The sequence below is a fragment of the Papaver somniferum genome, chromosome 6 (assembly GCF_003573695.1).
Source record: "Papaver somniferum cultivar HN1 chromosome 6, ASM357369v1, whole genome shotgun sequence".
NCBI lineage: Eukaryota > Viridiplantae > Streptophyta > Magnoliopsida > Ranunculales > Papaveraceae > Papaver > Papaver somniferum.
This window is the reverse complement of record NC_039363.1, coordinates 86,813,635-86,834,255: the sequence shown is the minus strand read 5'-3', so window position 1 is coordinate 86,834,255 and position 20,621 is coordinate 86,813,635. Positions and strand designations below refer to the sequence as shown.

The 20,621-nt window shown below is 36.8% G+C and overlaps 1 pseudogene; it reads left to right on the top strand.

Moving 5' to 3' along the window:
- Positions 1 to 9,008: 9,008 nt before the first annotated feature.
- On the top strand, positions 9,009 to 9,108 carry LOC113292035 (annotated as a pseudogene).
- The last annotated feature ends 11,513 nt before the right edge of the window (positions 9,109 to 20,621 follow it).

Below are 20,621 nucleotides of genomic sequence, written 5' to 3'. Positions count from 1 at the left end.
ATTCATGTATTAATTAAAGAATGAATGGACTTTTGACATATACAAAAATTAAGCCTATATTATCAATCTTTGATGGAAGATAGGTTAAAATCTTTTGTGACAAGGATGTTGTCTATTGATTGTTGTTATGCAAATAATGATTGAAGATAGAATGAATCCTTGTATATTCCGCAGTATTGATCATCCCTGATCCATATTTTATGTGTATGCTGCATTACTCCACAAGTTTTTCTTGTGTTGAGTATATGAACGGTTAAGCTAATCATTTTCTATGGTTAACTTAGTCGTATCTCCGTAAGTTCTCTTATGTTGAGCATAATCAATTAAATTGATAACTTTTTGTGTTTAATTTGGTTGGGTATTCCGATTAAATTAATCATGGGTTTACTTGTGATTAATTTGATTCTGTTTTTGGATATAGAAAATCATTCTCATGGTTTTTGGTGTCCAATAAAATCCTTCTTTTCGTTTGAAATTAAGGTCGCTCTTGTTTTTCTTTCGGGAATGACATCAAATGGAGGAGAATTCTTGTGAACTTGTGTTTAATGGTCATATCTTGAGGGGTGTGCGGCTGTGGAATTTAAGAGGGGTTATCTTGTATCTTTAAACTCCTTGATGAATGCATTTAGTTTCGGCTTTATGATTGCATCTAAATTAGTTGGTATGTATTTTTTTCCTTTTGTCATGAAATGTCTCTCTCGGAAATTTCATTATGATCCGGTTCTTGTACCTTTGCCAATTTTATTGACAAAAAGGGGGAGAATTAATATGTAGTTCATACTAAAAATACATATGGTTTTCAGATCAATATGTAAGGGGGAGTGGTTTCCATGTGAGATGGAGTATTGACTAAGGGGGAGTGATACATATCACCATAGTATTATTGTTGAAGTTGTGATACAATTGAACTTTGACGCTGTGTAATAATACTAGGTTCCGGGGTTTTTCTGCATTTGCGGTTTCCTCGTTAACAAAATTCTGGTGTCTGTGTTATTTCTATTTGCGCATTATATTGTTTATCTTTATAATTGAAATAATACAGGTTGTGCGTTGTAGATCATCAATTAGAATATCCAACCTTTTGTTGTTGATTTAAATTGTTTGATCCTTAGATATTGGTCTTTGGTACCATCCAAGTTATTCCTTGTGTTCTATTAAAGACTCGTTGATTTCTATTAGTTCGAGTAAATCAAAACAAGAGAGAAATATTAACTCCTTGAGATACTTTTACCTAGATTGAGTTTGACTGTCTAGTTGATTCTCTAGAGAGTAATTCGGAGTTAGTCCATACAGATTGCTGATGTGTTTTGTAGATAGTAGTAAAAAGTGATTCGATTCTCGAACTTGTGAAGGATAACTTTAGACTTAAATTCAAAACTAAATAGAAAACTCGCTAATAATTATAACAAACACCGACAAAGTTGGTATCAATATTAAAAGAACACTGAGGCTAAGATTCCACTATTTTCCAAGTTCGAAGTGATTTGGTCCAAATATTTATATTCATGCAATTTTCTCGTTTAATTTGATTCTACTATTGCAACTAATAAATTTTCAAAAGTAATAATTGTAAATACCAAGTATGAAGCATCAAGAGTCTATAAACTAAGCATACTCCATCAAAATAGATCACAATCACTCAAATAAAAATCATATTCAATAATAGTTCAAGGCAAATAATCATAGTAATAATTGCAATAAATTAAATAAAATAGATTGTACCGCTTTTTGTTGGAAAAATAGCTTCCTCTATCGCCTCAGCAATGGGGTTTAGCTCCTCATATTAATCATGATCTCAAAGTAATTGTTTATGGCTCAAAAGATGATTAAAAAGATGAAAGGAGATAATATAGACGATTCGCAATAGTTTGTTGGTGTTGCAGAATCACTGTTACAGGGAGAAATAGTAACTAAAGACCTAATGCAACCGCTGTGATGAACGACACATAGGTACTGCTGTGAAACAACGATAGTTTGCTGCGGCAGTTGCTTGTGCGTCAATGTTCTTCGTGTTCTTCCTCTTCAGCAGCAGCAACAGAATATTGTATTTTCCTGCAACTCGATCTCTGGAGCTCTCTATTCTCCTCTAAACTTCTCCTAAGGTTTCGTACCCCTTATATGAGACTCGAAACAACTTATATGTACTCTACAGGTGACGATATTTCGAGAAAGATTTCAATTATCTTCCCGTTATCTTCTCTGCAAGTCACGGACTTTTCTGCCTTTCCTTTTTCTTCTACGCGTAAACTGAGTTGTCCAAGCCTCTAGAACTCTCTCAAGACCCTAATAAAATCTTTATAAAATATCTTATTTCCATCCTTCCACGTAACTTCCACATATTGAAACAGAAAAATACCCGATATATTATCATCTACTCTGTTTTAAGAAATCTTCTTTCTTTCCATGAATAAATCCCCCAACTTCCCTGTTTTGATAAAACAGGCCAATCACCGTATGATCCCGTGAAAAACTCCATGAAAATCTCTCTTCAATCTTTCCCAGGACGCGAGAAAACTATCCTCCCCTGTGTTGTCGAGAACTGATTATCTATCCCATTTCAATCGATCCAAACTCTCATAATAAGCATGTCTGCTCTTGATAAGTCATCCCATCAAAAATCAACCATTGAATCTCGTTATTTCACGTCCAACTGATGCTCCCAAATTCACGCAGGTAATAATATAGTTTCCCGCCAAAATTATGTTTAAACGATGAAGAAAAAGGGGATGCCCCTATCCTCTGATGGGGTGTAAATAGCATGTGACAGCAAATAGTAAAGAGGATACCACTTATCAGTAAGTGCCCCTTAGTAATATAAGTGCCCCTTATCCAAATTGAGAGTCTGAATAGTAATTTTCTCCCACTAGCGCAAATACCACTTTTCGAGCCAGTTTTCCCGCAAAAGCTTATTTCTCCAAAAACACCTACAAAAACATAAAACACCATAATAAGTACAAAAATGAGCCCTAACAATATATAGAATCGAGACAAATCGGACACAAAAATGTGTCTATCAAATACCCCCAAACCTATTATTTGCTAGTCCTCGAGCAAAAATAAAATAAAAATAAAATCCTAACTCACTGTCGCAGGCATCGTCGATTGCATTTAGCGTATGCAGTAAGCCTTTAAACCTCTAGGTGTCTCTAGTGGTGGAGTGTTGTCTCCGGCGGGCTTACCAGAGGTATACCCACAAAACCTTTATACTCCAGACCCTAGCTATCTACACAGAACCTTGGAAGGCACTAAAGAATCTCCTTGGTTGGCATACTTATTGATTACATGAGGAAGTACCCTGATGCGAAATTCCAATTATTGTACACGAGTTCGCACTCAGGCATACTAAATTCATATAAAGTGACAGAGCTCTACTCAGATAATCGAATCCAAACTCAGAATCAAACAAATCACATGGATAGATTAAGAAGATAGATATAGAAAAACATAGATGGTTTTGATGTTGACTAAGGTGAACGGTGTTTCTCATATCTGTCTGAAGGCCACTTCCATAATGAACCTACCCTAATGGACTGAGATACCGGTCTAACTAATATCAACACACTGGCATATACAAGGGTACCAGTGTTCGATAATCCTAACTCTAGGTCAACACAACTGGCATATACAAGGGTTCCAGTGGTCGACTTTATTGAATTTATTCCAGTTGGTATGATGGTCTGGTCTCAATTTCTTCTTTTTTTTTCAACTTTTTTTTTCTTTTTTTTTTTTTGGAAATCTCAATCACTCTATTTCACCCTAGCAATGGTAACAACTTGAATCGTGAGCCCCACCTAATCACTTAGAGAAACATATTTTAAAAATAAAAAAATAAAAATAGAAGTGAAAAGGACTCAATGAGACATGGCGAAACTACCATGTTATTTCTAACACCTGAGCTCCGTGCTTTTATGAATAGACTCTTTAGATGTTTCCATCTAATCAGATTGGTCCCTCAACTCCTACAACCAAAATGCTTCCATCCACTTAGATTGGGTAGTGCCATCCTTAATAAGGATAAATTTCTAGGTTCTGGAGTTTATTTATTGCAACGAAAAGGTAACAAAAAGTTCTACCCACCCCCAAACTTAAATCTAACATTGACCTGAATGTTTCTAATTAAAGAACAGTACCAAAAATATAAGTAACATGAGGAAATAATAAAGAGAGAAGTCGGAAAGAAAGTACCTGGGTGAAGTGTAACCAAAAACCTACAAAAATAATGTACAACATACAAAACCGCCTCGATGGTCAATCAAGTTAAACAGGGTCCTCCAGAGGGACCTCCTCAACATCACCTGTAGGAAAAGGCTCTATAAAGGGCTTCAATCGCTGACCGTTAACCTTCGAAGAACTACTACCATCTGGTGTCTCAATCTCAACAGCGCCATGAGAAAAAACAGTACGGACCACAAAAGGACCGGTCCATCGAGAGCGCAACTTCCCGGGGAATAGATGCAACCGAGTGTCAAATAGAAGAACTTTTTGACCTGGATAAAATGACTTTCGTAAAATATTCCTATCATGCACACGTTTCATTTTGTTCTTATACTCCTTAGCACTATCGTATGCATCTCTACGAATCTCGTCCAACTCATTGAGCTGGAGCTTTCTTTGAGCTCCTGCCTTGTCAAGTGAAAAGTTTAAGTTCTTAATAGCCCAATAGGCTCGATGCTCTAACTCAACAGTCAGGTGACATGCCTTGCCAAATACTAAACGATAAGGTGACATTCCAATGGGTATCTTAAACGCAGTACGGTAATCCCATAAGGCATCAGTAAGCCTCGATGACCAGTCTTTCCTAATTGGATTAACTATTTTCTCTAGAATACGTTTAATTTCCCTATTGGAAACCTCTACCTGACCACTAGTCCCTATTTGGATTTACTTTATGGGTAATACCGTATTGTTTCATTAAAAGAGCAAACGGTCTATTACAAAAGTGTGAACCTCCATCACTAATTATAGCTCGCGGCGTACCAAAACGTGTAAGTATATTCTCTTTCAAAAACTGGACTACGACCCTGTGGTCATTTGTTTTACACGGAACCGCCTCAGCCCACTTAGACATATAGTCTACAGCGACAAGTATGTAAAGATAACCAAACGAAATAAGAAATGGACCCATAAAATCAATGCCCCACACATCAAAGACCTCAATCACTAAAATAGGGTTCAAAGGCATCATATTTCTACGGGAAATGGTTCCTAACTTCTGGCAACGCTCACAAGAAACACAATGACTATGGGAATCTTTAAACAACGAAGGCCAGTAAAATCCACACTGCAAAATCTTAGCAGCAGTCTTCTTAGCACTAAAATGACCCCCACATGCATGTTCATGACAAAAGGAGATAATACTAGACTGGTCACTCTCAGATACACATCTCCTAATAATCTGGTCCGGACAATACTTAAACAGATAAGGATCGTCCCAAAAGAAATGCTTAACCTCGGCTAAAAACCTAGAACGATCTTGCTTACCCCAATGTTGAGGCATTCGACCAGTAACAAGATAATTCACTATATTTGCATACCAAGGTGATTGGGAAACAGAGAACAATTGTTCATCAGGAAAACTATCCCTTATAGAAGGGAATTATTAGGGGAACTAACAACTAGCCTAGACAAGTGGTCTGCTACCACATTCTCTGCACCCTTTTTGTCTCTAATGTCTGGAAAAATTCTTGTAACAAAAGGATCCATCTAATCAATCTAGGTTTGGTATCCTTCTTAGACAAAAGGTATTTCAAAGCAGCATGATCAGTATAGATTACGATCTTAGAACCTAATAAATAGGATCTAAACTTATCCAAGGCAAACACGATGGCTAGCAATTCCTTCTCGGTAGTTGTATAGTTCATTTGGGCATCATTCAGAGTTTTGCTAGCATAGTAAATCACATGGAGTAATTTGTTTTCTCGCTGACCTAGCACAACGCCTATAGCATAATCTGAAGCATCACACATAATTTCAAAGGGTAGGTTCCAGTTAGGTGCCTGGACTATCGGGGCAGTAGTGAGTAAAGTTTTAAGCTTATCAAAAGCCTTTAAGCAAGCATCATCAAAGACAAACTTAACATCTTTTGCAAGCAAATTGCAAAGAGGTCTAGAAATCAAGCTAAAATCCTTAATGAATCGACGGTAAAAACCTGCATGCCCTAAGAATGACCTAATATCTTTTACGGTTTTTGGGACCTGTAGAGTCTTAATAAGGTCAATTTTGGCTTTGTCTACCTCTATACCCTTTGAAGAAACGATGTGCCCTAAGACAATTCCTGATTCAACCATGAAATGGCATTTTTCCCAATTAAGCACTAAATTCTTTTCCTTACACCTAGTCAACACTAATGTCAAATGATGCAAGCACTCATCAAAAGATGAACCAAATACTGAAAAATCATCCATAAAGACCTCTAAAAACCGTTCTACCATATCAGAAAATATGCTCATCATACAACGCTGAAAAGTCGCAGGGGCATTACATAACCCGAAAGGCATGCGTCTATACGCAAAGGTACCAAAGGGACAGGTAAAAGTGGTTTTCCTTGGTCTTCTGGGGCAATAACGATCTGTATAACCGGAGTAGCCATCTAAGAAGCAATAGTGACTATGTCCAGCTAATCGCTCTAGCATTTGGTCGATAAAAGGAAGGGGAAAGTGATCCTTCCTTGTGACCTTGTTCAATTTCCTATAGTCAATACACACACGCCATCCCGTGGTCACTCGGGTTGGGATTAATTCATTATTATCATTCTGGACTACAGTGATACCTGATTTCTTGGGGACAACCTGAACAGGGCTGACCCACTTACTGTCTGAAATTGGGTAAATAATACCCGCATCTAACAACTTAAGCACCTCTTTTCGAACTACCTCTTTCATGTTAGGGTTCAGTCGACGTTGCATCTCCCTAGAAGGTTTGGAGTCTTCCTCTAAATGAATCTGATGCATACACACAGTAGGACTTATACCCTTAATGTCTGCTATAGTCCACCCTAAAGCTTCCTTATTGTCTTGAAGTACTTTTACTAGCCTACTTTCCTGATCACTATCCAAATCGGAAGCTACAATCACAGGTAAAGTCTCAGATGGGCCTAAAAACACATACTTTAGAGTATCGGGTAGTGGTTTAAGGTCCAACTTTGGGGGCTCTTCTAAAGAAGGAATTAGGGTAGTCTCAGAAACTGGTAACGGTTCGAACCTAGATTTCCATCTATCAGTGTCTAACACAGGGGTAGAATCTAATAGAGCATTCACTTGTTCAATAGTGCTATCGTCATCAAAATCTAAACCAAAATGGGATAGACAACTTTCTAATGGGTCTTCAAATAAAATGTTTGGTAATGACTTCTGAACTAAGGCTTCTATCATGTTCACCTCTTCAACACATGTGTCATCTAGCTCATAAGGTAGCTTACTGACATTAAAAATGTTCATCTCTAGTCATATTACCAAAAGATAAATTCATCACACCATTTCGACAGTTAATGATCGCATTCGACGTAGCTAAAAACGGGCGACCTAAAATCACAGGTATCTGGTTCTCTGGGTCAGGGACAGGTTGAGTATCTAGGACCACGAAATCCACTGGATAGATAAACTTGTCGACCTCAATAAGGACATCCTCAATAACACCTCGAGGAATTTTAACAGACCTATCAGCTAACTGCAGTGTTATCTGAGTAGGTTTCATTTCACCAAGTCCTAGCTGTAAGTACACATGGTACGGAAGTAGGTTCACACTGGCTCCTAAGTCAAGTAAAGTTTTTCTACCCGGCGTTTACCTATTGTACAAGCAATGGTAGGGGAACCTGGGTCTTTGTACTTTGGAGTTGTAGTGTTTTGAATAATTGAACTTACGTGACTAGCTAAAAAGGCTTTCTTATGGACGCTAAGTTTTCGCTTTCGCGTACACATATCCTTAAGGAACTTGGCATAAGCAGGAATTTCCTAATTGCATCTAATAAAGGAAGGTTTATGGTAACTTGCTTAAAAACCTCCAATATGTCATTAAAGTTCGATTCCTTCTTTGTTGGTACTAATAGCTGAGGAAATGGGGCTCTAGGCACAGAATCAGACCTCTCAGGAACTGAGTTGGCATCATCAGAAATTTTATCAGTTTCCTTAGCTAGTGGTCCTGAGGGGTGAACTACAGTATGTTCACTATCGGGCATGGTTACCTGATTGTCTACTATTCTACCACTCCTAAGGGTTCTAATAGCATTCAATTGATTCGATGGTTTTGTACCTACTTCATGAACTCCTCTAGGATTGGGATTAGTCTGACTAGGGAACCTACCATTATCTCTCTCACTTAAGGTCTTAGCTATTTGGCCGACTTGAAGTTCTAACTTAGCAAGGCTCTGAGCATTAGTTTGAAAATTCTGCTTGGTTTCCTGTTGAAAACTAACATGGCTCTGTGCTAACATTTCCTGAGTTTTTGCTAACATCTTAATAGATTCCTCTAAGCTAGTCGTTTTATTTTCTGGGCCTGATGTATTCCTAGTGTAGCCAAAACCTGGGGGAGCATTAGAATTATTAGACTGACCCTGACTCTGGCCCTTAGACCATGAAAAGTTCGGATGGTTTCTCCAACCAGGATTATAGGTTTCTGAATATGGGTCAAACTTCTGACGATTATCAAACCTAGTGTTATTATATAGAGCATTGGCTTGCTCTTCATTATTCTGGCCTTCCCAAAAAGGCTCCAATCTACCACTAGTGTTACCCACTTCTAAAGCTTCTAACCTTTTCGCTATAGCAGCAATTTTGGCATCTGATTCATAGCCTCCTTCTACCCTATTAACGTTTCCTCTGCCGAGAAGAATTGTTTTCTGGGGTCCCCTACTACTTTCCCATTGTTGGGTCTTTTCGGCGACTTCATGCAAATATGTCATCGCGTCATCAACTGTTTGGTTCTCAAATCCACCAGTACACATAGATTCTACTGTGGTTGTGGTGGGATAATCTAAACCCTCATAAAGGATCTGAACTAACCTAACCTTCTCTAAACCATGATGAGGACATTGGGCTAATAAATCATTGAACCTTTCCAAATACCTATACAAAGTTTCTCCCTCCTGTTGAGAAAACGTGCAGATTTGCGTCCTAATAGACGATGTTTTGTGCCTAGGGAAAAACTTGTTCAAAAAGGCAGATGTAAGTTGTTCATACGTTTCGATTGACCCGGAAGCCAAACTATAGCCACGATTTAGCTTTATCTTTCAGGGAAAAGGGGAATAACCTAAGTTTCAAAGCATCATCATCTAGGTTTCTAATCCTGAGGGTACTACAAATTTCCTCAAAGTCCCTAACATGGAAATAGGGGTTTTCATTTTCTTTCCCTAAAAAGATTGGGAGCAGCTGTAAGGTCCCAGGTTTAAGTTCATAAGTTGCTTCCGTCTCAGCTAACCTGATACATGAGGGACGAGTAGTCCTAGTTGGATTCAACAAAGCTTTCAAAGTTGCCATTTCTGGCGCTATCGGAGCAACATGGATTCTCTCCTCAGTCAAAGGACGTTCAAAAACAGACTCTTAAAAAGTACTCTCTAGATTAAGGTAATCGAGACGCTTAGAACTACTAGGTTTCTCTTTAACAAATCTACCTAGTGCGTCTCTTTTACGTTCAGGCATACAATAGAATTTTCTAAATTGGAAGGGTAAGCAAACACAGATCAAGGCCGACTCAACCAAATCAAACCTATTGATTTCTAGCAAACAAAAAGCATGATGGCTCCACTTAGATTGTTTCTAGACCAGCTTCTAATCCTTCGAACGGGAATTCGTTACAATTTAAGCAAACCCCTCTGGAATCAATCCGAGTTAAAGTAAGTTGAATAGAGGCGAGGGAAGCTCGGTGGAGCTTTGATACCCAAGGCCTCACCGGTATTACAAGGCGGCGCAGTCACGCATTCAACTTACAGAAACCGTCAAGAACTTCGAAGTATGCTTAAAAGAGTAACCAATATTTTTCGAATGACTTTCCTGTTAAGCTCGTTACCCTATCGGTCTCGTTCTAGTCAAAATTTTAGGCTTAGGTTCGCGTAGGTTACGTGTTCCTAAAGCGGGCAAGAAGAGAACGGTGATGAAATCCGAACCCTTATCTTGTATGGCCAGGCCTTGCCCTTTACTAGAAAAATAAATGTCGTATTCAGTCCTCAACATATATGCATACGAAGGAGTCCAGTAACTCGCTGACAGGGGATTCGCGAGTGTTTAGAATCTTACCTCCCGTTCCAGACGGGGGATGAATCGGTTGTAGTCGACTCGGGCCACTGACTCCGATGTCAAGTGTACGAACCCAAGGTGCAGAGACAATATCGTAATTGTCCTCCTTCTCTGCAAACAGTTTATATTTAAAGTACCCTTCCGTAGGGTAATAAAAAAATAATGTCCCAAAGTCCAAAAGTCCAAAAAGAAAAGAAAAATTACAAAAATAATAAACCCTAATACAGTTTTTTTTTCTAAAAGAAAATAAACAAACCCTAAACTAAAATTGTCTAAAATAAAATTGTTCTTTTCTGTTCTTTTTGCTTTAATCTTTAGCTCCAAGTCTTTATGAAATCACCAAACTCTTTGGCTCAATTTTCTTTATGATCCAGAACCTGTAGACACAAGATAAATACCCAAAAACATAAAAAAGAACAAAAATAACAAAAAAAATAAAAAATAAAAATAAAATAAATCTAAAACCCTAAAAACAAGTCCGCGTCGGCGGCGCCAAAAGTTGATGTGTTTTGTAGATAGTGGTAAAAAGTGATTCGATTCTCGAACTTGTGAAGGATAACTTTAGACTTAAATTCAAAACTAAATAGAAAACTCGCTAATAATTATAACAAACACCGACAAAGTTGGTATCAATATTAAAAGAACACTGAGGCTAAGATTCCACTATTTTCCAAGTTCAAAGTGATTTGGTCCAAATATTTATATTCATGCAATTTTCCCGTTTAATTTGATTCTAAAATATTGCAACTAATAGATTTTCAAAAGTTATAATTGTAAATACCAAGTATGAAGCATCAAGAGTCTATAAACTAAGCATACTCCATCAAAATAGATCACAATCACTCAAATAAAGATCATATAAAATAATAGTTAAGGGCAAATAATCATAATAATAATTGCAATAAATTAAATAAAATAGATTGTACCACTTTTTGTTGGAAAAATAGCTTCCTCTATCGCCTCAGCAATGGGGTTTAGCTCCTCATATTAATCATGATCTCAAAGTAATTGTTTATGGCTCAAAAGATGATTAAAAAGATGAAAGGTGATAATACAGACGATTCGCAACAGTTTGTTGGTGTTGCAGAATCACTGTTACAGGGAGAAATAGTAACTAAAGACCTAATGCAACCGCTGTGATGAACGACACATAGGTACTGCTGTGAAACAACGATAGTTTGTTGCGACAGTTGCTTGTGCGTCAATGTTCTTCATGTTCTTCCTCTTCAGCAGCAGCAACAGAATATTGTATTTTCCTGCAACTCGATCTCTGGAGCTCTATATTCTCCTCTAAACTTCTCCTAAGGTTTCGTACCCCTTATATGAGACTCGAAACAACTTATATATACTCTACAGGTGACGATATTTCGAGAAAGATTTCAATTATCTTCCCGTTCTCTTCTCTGCAAGTCACGGACTTTTCTGTTTTTCCTTTTTCTTCTACGCGTAAACTGAGTTGTCCAAGTCTCCAGAACTCTCTCAAGACCCTAATAAAATCTTTATACAATCTCTTATTTCCATCCTTCCACGTAACTTCCACATATTGAAACAGAAAAATACCCGATACATTATCATCTACTCTGTTTTAAGAAATCTTCTTTCTTTCCATGAATAAATCCCCCAACTTCCCTGTTTTGATAAAACATGCCAATTACCGTACGATCCCGTGAAAAACTCCATGAAAATATCTCTTCAATCTTTCCCAGGACCCGAAAAACTATCCTCCCCTGTGTTGTCTAGAACTGATTATCCATCCCATTTCAATCGATCCAAACTCTCATAATAAGCATGTCTGCTCTTGATAAGTCATCCCATCAAAAATCAGCCATTGAATCTCGTTATTTCACGTCCAACTGATGCTCCCAAATTCACGCAGGTAATAATATAGTTTCCCGCCAAAATTATGTTTAAACGATGAAGAAAAAGGGGATGCCCCTATCCTCTGATGGGGTGTAAATAGCATGCGGCAGCAATTAGTAAAGAGGATACCCCTTATCAGTAAGTGCTCCTTAGTAATTGAAGTGCCCCTTATCCAAATTGAGAATATGAATAGTAATTTTCTCCCACTAGCGCAAATACCACTTTTCGAGCCAGTTTTCCCGCAAAAGCTTATTTCTCCAAAAACACCTACAAAAACATAAAACACCATAATAAGTACAAAAATGAGCCCTAACAATATATAGAATCGAGACAAATCAGACACAAAAATGTGTCTATCAATTGCTAACGAAATAATCGGTGGTGTTGTTAGACCCCCGCTTTTTCAATTGGTATCAGAGCAGGCAAACACGTTTAAAGACCTTACAAGTCTGTGTTTGTGCGATCTGATTATGGACGAGTCTATCTTTAATAACGTACCAGTTTAGAAATTACCAGATGATTCCGAGAGCTTGGATTCACCTGAGAGAACTGTCACATCTAGGTCAATATCTAAACATTCTCTTGATGTAAATATTGTTGATTGGGAAACACACCTAGAAGAACAGTTAGATGAACTTTTGGATGAAGGTGATTCAGATATTGATAGAGATGTTGATGGGGAAGTTTCAGAGTATGATAAGTTTTTGGATTCGTTGAAAATGAAGAAGATTACAAATTCTCATGTCACTTCTCTTCTGATTCCTCTTTGTCGAGAAAACAAGAAATTGAAAAGGATTTATGGAGGTCTTTATAGTTAGAATCGCTCTTGGGAATCGGTCCTCAAAGATACCGAGGAAATCCTGAGTAGAAAGTCACTCGAGTGTGATCGTGTATATAAAAAATACTTCTTGTTGGAAGAGAAACTTGCAGAAACTGAAGGAGGGATTATCTCTCAGCAAGCAAGTTTTGATGACAAAGAAAGCGCGTTTCTCGCTCGAGAAAAACACCTTGAGGCTGATTTAGTCGTCGCTCTTGATAAAATCAAGGTGTTGGAAGATGACTTGAAAAAGTTAAATACTAGTTCAAGCAAACTAACCACTATGTTAGGAGCAAGAAAAATCATCGTGATACACGAGGATTGGACTATAAGGGAATAGATGCTCCAAGTATTAACAAAGAGGTAAAATTTGTCAAGGCTGCTGATTCTTCTCAACAAAAGGTTTCCACTGATGGCAAAAGTGAAATACCTTCACCTGCAGTTAAGGTTCAAAAGAGCAAAGTTTATCAACCTCCAAAGTCAACACACACAGATCGAGGTAAGAACATTCCTTATGTTTGCCACTATTGCGGAAATAAAGGTCACCTGGAAAGGAGATGTCGTTTCCGTATAAGGAATGAAAAACTTCACGATGTTCTTGTTTGGGCATCACAAGAAGTTGTGAAAACAAGATCATATGTTAAGACTAATCCCCTTAACGCTACAGGTTGTAATTGTCCAACCTTGAATGTTCACGATCATCCTATGTGAACTATGGTGCATGGTCGTTATTGACTTTGTATGTTCTTATTTGTTAAGAAAATCTTTTTATACGCCTTTGGTAGCTATTATTGGTGTAAATCTGGGCGAAAAATATTGATTCTACCCTCTAAGGACAAATCATCTTATATGTGCATTATGAGTTTGTCTTGATACCTAGGAAACTTCTTATGAGAATTTATTCTTGTTTTTGAGAAGGATAACTAGAGTTTAGAATAGCTATTATTGTGTTTACACATAGCTATGTCCAACGTTTTCATCTTCATGTTTTTAGATTTATTGGTTTAAATTCTAAATTTGTTTGGAAGATGATTTTTGCAGTATTAATCTTTATGGTTTCATATATTGCAATATTGTTATGGGATATGTGTGTTTACGTCCGTGAACTTGATTGTCCCATACTTTGTCAAAAGTAAAGTCGTTCGTGAGTTGATATGTATGTATTGATGAAAGAATGAATTGACTATCGACAAATACAAAAGTTAAGCCTATTATGTCAATGTTTGATGGAAGATAGGTTAAAATCTTTTGTGTTCAAGGATTATGTCTATTGGATGTCATTGTGAAAATAGTGATGGAAAATAGAATGAGGCCTTGATTATTCCGCAGTATTGATCTTCCCTGATCCATATTATTTTGTACATACTGTGTTGTTCCATAAGGTGTCTTATGTTGAGCTCTATCGACTGAGTCATTTTTTGGCATAGTTGTTGTTCCATGAGATAATTTGTGTCGAGCATGACCAATTAAATTGATTAGTTTTGTGATTAGTTTGGTTGTGTATTTCGATTAGATTAATTATGGGTTTTCTTGTGATTAATCTAATTGAGTGTTTTTAAGTCTCCATAAGTTTACTTGTGTTGAGCATTTCCGATTAAGTTAATCATGGGTTCTCTTATGATTAATTTAATATTTTGGATTCAAATTCATACTTTTATGTAATTTTTTATGTCCGAAGAAGTCCTTCTTTTCCTTTTGAAATTAAGTTGCTCTTGTTGTTCTTTCGGGAATGACATCAAATGGGGGAGAGTTTTTTTGAACTTGTGCTTAATGGTCATATCTTGAGGGCTGTGTGGTTGTGGAATTTTAAAGGGGTTATCTTGTATCTTTAAACTCCTAAATGAATGCTATTAGCTTCGGCTATATGATTACATCTACATTAGATGTTATGTATTTTCTTTTAGTCATGAAATGTCTCTTACGGAAATTTCATTATGATCCCCTTCTTGTACCTTTACCAATTTTATTGAAAAAAAGGCGGAGAATTAATATGTAGTTCACACTACAAATACATATGGTTTTCAGACCATTGTGTAAGGGGGAGTGGTTTCCATGTGAGATAGAGTATTGACTAAAGGGGTGTGATACATATCATCATAGTATTATTGTTGAAGTTGTGATACAATTGGAATTTGACATTGTGTAATAATACTATGACATTGTATAATAATGATCGAGACCGATGCTTTCTCATTGTTATAGCTACGGATCTTGAACAACGGTGATGCTAAACTCAACCTTTGGGATCATTGGAGTACTTGGAAGTGACGAAGATTTCGAGGAATGTTGAAGATTAGACATGTGGAATAGGAGCTACTAAAGTTTCTTTATCTTTTTTTTTTTATTCCATATGTATTGATAGTTTTGTCACTAAAATTGACAAAGGGGGAGATTATTAGAGCATTGCTCGGTCGAACTCGCATGCGTTGCTATCTCAAGCATGTTTGTCAATGTTAATGATCAAAACTAAAAGTCTTGATTTCTAGTCTACTATAGCTAAGTCTCGGACTAGGATAGAAAGTGTAGTTGAGCTCAAGGACTTCATGGTGATTCATTATACAAGAAGAAGAACTACTCAAGGAACCGGTGGAACTTCTCGACAAAAAGGTATGTGAAGACTTGAACTTATCTGTCACTCAAAAGTCTATCTACTCTATCTCCTACTTCTTAAGAAAAAAATTCGTATGGTATATATAGACTTAGATTATACACATTTGGTATTTCAAGCCGAGTATACCTCGCCTATCTATATCTCGAAATATGTGTTGGTAAGCATTTCGCTTCGACCATGTTTATCTTTACCTAGTGACGAAAGTCATGATATGTTTCAATCACTTTGAAAATTGTTTGACGAGAAATGGTGTAACAACTGTATAACGTCCTCTAAGAATGTTTCAATGGTTGGAATGAGAGTTTATATTACATAACCAATGATGGACATAAGTATTGTTGTGGAAACACATATGTGCATAAGTCCTATCCCTTGAACCAAAGTTTGCGAACTTTGTTGATCAAGAGAAACCGAAAGAATGGCTTGTTGCCAAGTCCGCGAACTTCCGAACTTCTCATCCCGAGAAATTATGCTGGAGTTGAAAAACTTTTTGCGTGAGTACCAGTCCGCGAACCGGCGGAAAGTCTTTACCGAGATTTTCTGCTGGAGTTTGTAAACTCTGCCCGGTTTCTTAAGTCCGCGAACCTAGTGTGCGAACTTAAGAAGGTTATATATCTGAAGATGATTTCTGAACTTAAACTTATAAAGACTAAGGAATGTAATTTGAAAACCGTGGATATAAAGTTCATGAACCGATTCGAGTGAATCAAATCATTTTTGCTTCAATTGTGTATTTTGTAGTACATAATATTTCCTTCCAATTGAACAACTCTCTAACTAGTTCAATTGAGTCATTTGAACTAGTTATGGTGAAGAAGAATATGGCTGGTATGAAATGCTCATATGCTAACCTTTTGGTTAACTATTGTTGAACCAACAAATGTACACATTTGGGTACGGTTAACAAACCTAGAAGCGTGCATTGTCAAGTGTGTGTAACAAGGTAAGTTTTCGATCTAACGGTTGAGAAATATTAGCTTGAATCTAAATCAGGTTTTCATCTAACGGTGAATATTGAATGTTTTGTGACCAAGGCGAAACCCTGATTTGAAAGACTATATAAGGGGACATCTAGCAACTCTGCAAAAATAATCCCCACACTTCACGTGTGATACTAGTTTGCGTGCTAGAGTCGTTTCTCCTTTAACCTTTGGTTTTCTTCTTCTAAAACCAGGTTAACGACTTAAAGACTTCATTGGGATTGTGAAGCCAGACCGATACTATTTTTATCGTAGTTGTATGATCTGAGCTTGCATCTTCTATCGTACGAGTACAATCATATTGATTGGTCTGAGATTAATATCTCCGATAGGCAAGATATAAAAAGTAGTCACAAACATTTTCGTCTCATTGTTTGTGATTCCGCAACATCTTGTTTCGCTACCATACGATTAAGATTGTTGTGAGGTGATTGATTTATCTAGGATGTTCTTCATGAATATAAGATCGGATTATCAATTGGTTCATGTTCACCTTGATTATTATCAAAAGACGGAACAAAAACTTTAGGGTTTTTCTGTGGGAGACAGATTGATCCTTTGATAGACTTGTCTGTGTGAGATAGATTTATTTATTGTCAAATCCTGCGATTTTGGGTTGTAGCAACTCTTAGTTTTGGGTAAGATCAGCTAAGGGAATCAAGTGCGCAGTATCCTGCTGGGATCAGAGGCGTAGAAGCATAACTGTACCTTGGATCAGTGGGAGATTGATTGGGGTTCAACTACAGTCCAGTCCGAAGTTATCTTGGAGTAGGCTAGTGTCTGTAGCGGCTTAATACAGTGTGTGTTCAATCTGGACTAGGTCCCGGGGTTTTTCTGCATTTGCGGTTTCCTCGTTAACAAAATCCTGGTGTCTTTGTTATTTCTATTTCCGCATTATATTGTTTATCTTTATAATTGAAATAATACAGGTTGTGCGTTGTAGATCATCAATTAGAATATCCAACCTTTGGTTGTTGATCTAAAATGATTGATCCTTGGATATTAGTCTTTGGTACCATCCAAGTTATTCCTTGTGTTTGATTAAAGACTCGCTGATTTCTATTAGCTCGAGTAAATCAAAACAAGAGAGAGATATTAACTCCTTGAGATACTTTTACCTAGATTGAGTCTGACTATCTAGGTGATTCTCTAGAAAGTAATTCGGAGTTAGTCCATACAAATTGCTAAGCGAAATATTGGGTGGTTTTGATAGACCCCCGCTTTTTCACAATTGATGACAAACGCCACGGCTAAAATATAATTCACATGAATTTAAGGTAAATTGTAGCCACATGTAATCAAATTATGTGTCTATAAGGATCCTATGGCCATAGTGATAGTGAATTATATAGAAAGGGTTATAGAGTTATGGCCATGGTAAATTATATTTTATAGCCACTCAAAGTTTATGTAGCCATAAAAGTACCTCTTTGTCACGACACCTGATGCCACATTTTTGGAGTGAAAAAAATCCATGACCAAAAGCCTATGGACATTGTGATTAAGTGTGGCAATGTGAAGATTTGTACTAGTGTAAGAGAAACCTTACTTTTACAAGAAAAGAAGGATTTCTTTTGACATTAACAAATTACATGAAACATGAATTTGTATCCAGAAAACTCAATTAAATTAACCACAAGAGAAACCATGATTAGTTGAATCGGAAATGCTCAATATAAGAGAACTTACGGAGTCGCGTAGTACATTCACATAGAAGTGGATCAGGGAAAGATCAATACTACAGAATATACAAAGATTCATTCTATTTTTCATCAATATTTGCATAAAGACATATAATAGATGAAAATGAGGGGAGTCTAACAACCACACCCAACAATTCATTTGGCAATCTGAGAGGACTTACTCCAATATACTTTATAGAGAATCAACTAGAAAGTCAGACTCAATCTAGAGTAAAGTATATCAAAGAGATTAATATCTCTAACTCTTAATTCAATCCGCAATCAGCAAGTAGAAATATGCGAGCCCGATTGAATATAAGAGGAGTTACTTGAACGGTACCAAAGACCAATATTCAAGTGCCAATCAATGTAAATCAACAACCAAAGGTTGGATATTCTAATTGATTGATCTTAACGCACAACCTGTGATATTTCAATTATATAACAAAATATAATGCGGAAAAGAAATAACACAGACACCAGAATTTTTATTAACGAGGAAACCGCAAATGCAGAAAAACCCCGGGACCTAGTCCAGATTTGAACACCACACTGTATTAAGCCGCCACAGAGTCTAGCCTACTACCAATTAACTTTAGAATGGACTATAGTTGAACCCTAATCAATCTCACACTGATTCAAGGTACAGGTGTGTTCCTTACGTCTCTGATCCCAGCAGGTAACTACGCACTTGATTCCCTTAGTTGATCTCACCCACAACCAAGAGTTGGTATGGCCCAAACTCGAAGACTTGATAAATAAATATATCTCACATAGAAAAGTCTATAGATTCAATAAATCTGTCTCCCACAGAAATACCCAAAAGTTTTTGTTCTGTATTTTGATAAATCAAGGTGAACAGGAACCAATTGATAAACCAGACTTATATTCCCGAAGAACAGCCTAGTATTATCAATCACCTCACAATAATCTTCATCGACTAGCGAAACAAGATATTGTGGAATCACAAACGATGAGACTAAGATGTTTGTGATTACTTTTATCTTGCCGATCGGAGAAATTAATCTCGAGTCAATTATTTCAATTACACTCAATACGATATAATCGGGCAAGATCAGAACAAGCAACTACAAAGAAAATAGTTGGGTCTGGATTCACAATCCCAATGAAGTCTTTGAAGTCGTTAACCTACAGGGTCTCGATAGAAACCTAAGGTTAAAGGAGAATCGACTCTAGTTATATAATTAGTAAAACACAGGAGGTGTGGGGATTAGGTTTCCCAATTGCTAGAGTTCTCCTTTATATAGTTTTCAAATCAGGGTTTGCAATCCAAGTTACCTTGGTAAAAAAGCATTCAATATTCACTGTTATATGAAACACCTGATTCAACCAAGCTAATATATTTCAAACGTTAGATCGAACTTAGCTTGTTACACACAAATGAAATCTACCCTCATTTACGTTTATGTAACCGTACCTAAGTGTGTACACCATGTTGGTTCACAAATAGTTAACCGAGGTTAGCCATATGATTACTCTCATATCAACTTTATTCATCTTAACCATAAATAGTTCAAATGACTCAAATGAAACTAGTTAAACAGACGTTCAATTGTTATATTCTCATAGAAGTATACAAGAACACAGTTGAAGCAAAATCAGTTTGATTCACTCGAATCAATACATGAACATTATATCTACGGTTTGTAAAGATTGCATTCCTTATTTTATAAATGTTTAGGTTCATGTACAGAACCGATTTTAGAAAGTAACCACTTAAGTATGAGTACGGGTATGCGTACTTAAGTAACCGGATTTGAGTTTGTTTTGTTTTTCAAACTCAGCAGAAATTCACGGACCTGAACTTTCCGCTAATATGCGTACGGGTACCCATACTTTGGTAACTGGTTTGAGTTGGTTTTGATTTCCAAACTCAGCAGAAATTCACGGACGTGAACTTCCGCCAGTATGCGTACGGGTACGCATACTTAGCCTGTCTCCATCAACCATTTAGTACACACTCAAGTATGTATACATTTGGTTCCCGGTTTTGGACTTACACACAAATGTTCGAACACGCTATATGCTTATATTCAAGGATGGTTACATGATTCTAAGCTCTTTATTTCAATCATTGAAACATTTTTAGTGGATAACAATAGCAGTTTTCACACACTATTAGTATCAAAGCAATTTTCAAGATATTGAAATAATCATTACTCGACAATTTTCACATGATATAAGATGAACTTGGTCGAAGCAAAAGCTTTCCAACACATATTTCGAGAAATATATAAGTGAGTTAAACTCATCTCGAAATCTCAAATGTGTATATAGTTTTTGTCGATGAAGTTCCACAAGCTCCCCTTAGTAGTTTTTCGTCTTCAAATGATGAATGCCGTGAAAACTAAGCTCAACTACACAATCTATGTTCTAGTCCGAGACATCTATAAATAGGCTAGAATCAAGACTTATAGTTTTTAT